Source organism: Camponotus vicinus, unplaced genomic scaffold (assembly GCF_025532165.1).
Source record: "Camponotus vicinus isolate PSW18456_S1 unplaced genomic scaffold, iyCamVici1.0 SCAF_17, whole genome shotgun sequence".
NCBI lineage: Eukaryota > Metazoa > Arthropoda > Insecta > Hymenoptera > Formicidae > Camponotus > Camponotus vicinus.
In genome coordinates this window covers 12,501-15,000 of record NW_028141953.1, presented here as the reverse complement: position 1 = coordinate 15,000, position 2,500 = coordinate 12,501, and the positions used below count along the sequence as shown (strand labels likewise).

The 2,500-nt window shown below is 56.8% G+C and overlaps 1 non-coding gene and 1 pseudogene across 1 annotated transcript in view; both read right to left on the bottom strand.

The window, feature by feature from the left end:
• Positions 1-1,266, bottom strand: part of LOC145965937 (large subunit ribosomal RNA) — a 2,951-nt pseudogene extending 1,685 nt beyond the window's left edge.
• Positions 1,267-2,483: 1,217 nt separating this feature from the next.
• The window catches only part of LOC145965936 (5.8S ribosomal RNA), a 155-nt gene continuing 138 nt past the window's right edge, over positions 2,484-2,500 (bottom strand). The window contains exon 1 of the ribosomal RNA XR_014436898.1: positions 2,484-2,500. This exon is cut by the window's right edge and continues 138 nt beyond it. This is a non-coding gene — a ribosomal RNA (5.8S ribosomal RNA).

The window sequence follows — 2,500 nt, the reverse complement described above, 5'->3', positions numbered from 1 at the left end:
GGAGGGAACCAGCTACTAGATGGTTCGATTAGTCTTTCGCCCCTATACCCAGTTCCGACGATCGATTTGCACGTCAGAATCGCTACGGACCTCCATCAGGGTTTCCCCTGACTTCGTCCTGACCAGGCATAGTTCACCATCTTTCGGGTCCCAACGTGTACGCTCTGGGTGCGCCTCTTCTCGCGTTGAGAACGAGACGCCCCGGGAGTGCGAGGCCGCATCGCGACGCGGCCCATCCTCCCTCGGTCGACGGCCAGGGCCGACCTTCACTTTCATTACGCCTTTAGGTCTCGCGACAAGTCCCAATGACTCGCGTACATGTTAGACTCCTTGGTCCGTGTTTCAAGACGGGTCCTAAGAGTACCCAAAGCAGTAGCGTCGCCGACCGGTATCCGTCCCCCGTGAGAGAGACGTTCGCAGGCCTGTCGAAGGTGATCCGTACTTTAACCAACAGCGGGCCAGGACCGGGGACGGCGCAAAGTCCGTAACCTCCGAGTACCGTGGCGCGCGCTTGCGACGGCCTCGACGCACCGTGTAGAAGTGCGGCCTGATACCTTGCGCGTACCGCCGAGCAGCCGGCCGGGCGACCGAGGGTTTGTCGCGTGCCGTTTTACCGGCGACGCGACAGTCACCGCACCCGGGCCGTAGACCGACACCCAGCGGGTCGCGACGTTCTACTTGGGGAGAAGTGCACGACGACGACAGCCGGACATCGGCGCACGGTAGCGTGCCCGCGCGCGAGCCGCGAGGACTCCGCGGGACATCGCCCACCGACGCGAAGCCAGCGCCGCTGACGATGAATCTCCCCGTTCGATCTTTTGGGTTTCTTAGGTTTACCCCTGAACGGTTTCACGTACTCTTGAACTCTCTCTTCAAAGTTCTTTTCAACTTTCCCTCACGGTACTTGTTCGCTATCGGTCTCGTGGTCGTATTTAGCCTTAGATGGAGTTTACCACCCACTTAGAGCTGCACTCTCAAGCAACCCGACTCTAAGGAGAGATCCTCCCGAGACGCGCACCGGTCGCTACGGGCCTGGCACCCTCTACGGGTAAGTGGCCCCATTCAAGATGGACTTGGACGCGACGCGACGCCTCGGGATAAGCGGATCCTCCCAAACACCACATTTCCCTGCGGCGGAACCGCGGGATTCGGTGCTGGGCTCTTTCCTGTTCGCTCGCCGCTACTGAGGAAATCCTAGTTAGTTTCTTTTCCTCCGCTTAATAATATGCTTAAATTCAGCGGGTAATCTCGCCTGCTCTGAGGTCGTCAGAGTTTTGTAGAGAAACTCTCTACAAAGTGATATAGAGAGATAGAGGGAGTGTGCGGTGGTGGAGTTATTGCGCTAAGTAGTATCATTATTGTTTGTTAACTACTACTATTGTTAGCGGTAACGCACCGACCGATATTGCGCGCGCGGCACAATCTAGTCTTGTTTCGCGGGGACGCGAGAGAGGAGATAGATATATTATAATATCGTTTTGCGCTTCTTTTCTTCCGTCCCTCTAACTTCCACGATTATAATAACACGGCGCGGCGTAATTATGATGCGCGCGCGCGCGTGTATATATATAACGGGCGCGGTATGGAATCGATTCGACGAGTACACGACGACGCGTGCCGGTCACAATCTTCGTTCGAAAATTTCGTGGACTCGGACACGCGGTCGGCTCGCGATTCATCCGCTTTTTTAAGGGTGGATTTCTCTCGCAATTTCTCTCCCTCCGCGTACCGCCGGACGACGACTGTGCGCGCGCCGCGGTTTCCCTTCTCCATATATTTTTACCGTAAGGTATCTCGCGCCGCGAGATAGGAGGCGAAGCCTCGCGTGTAATAAAAGGCGCGGTATCGCGCGAGCGCGCTGGCGCACCGAGAGACCGAGAGAGAGTCGCACAGCGCGACGACGCGATCGGAAGAGACAACGACGCGCTAGAAAGACGGACGCAGCAGAATGTGCTGCTGCGCCGCTTTCTTTTTGCATTTTATTCGCCAACTACGAGATCACTCGTAGAGAGCGAGATCATTCGAGTGTCGCGCGTCGTTCGTCGTCGTTCCTCTCGCTTAAACTTTTCGCATATTCTCTCGTGTGTCGTCGTTGTGTATATCTCCGCCGACAACTCTCTCCATATCATTCGACAGCCTCCGGGCGCCGCTCGCGCGCGCTTCGCTATCCTTTAAACGCTTTGTGCGTACACGCGCGCCTCTCTCCTCCTCTTTATAACTCCTCTCGCTGCACACACCTTCGGTGTCATTTCAGACGACGCCAATCGACGACGGCCTCTCGTCGAACCCGTCGCCAATACATACTGGGAGGGTGACAAAGAGGCTCTAGTCTCTCTCGGGCGAACGTCCAACGATCGCTCGTACGCCGTTTACGCAATGCGACGGGGGCACAGCGACGACAGCCGACGACATTTCGTCGTTTCACGGCTACGCCGTGGCTCGTCAGCTTGCGTAAGGGCGCAAGCAGTTTAGGTTTGTTAAAACGACCCTCAGCCAGGCG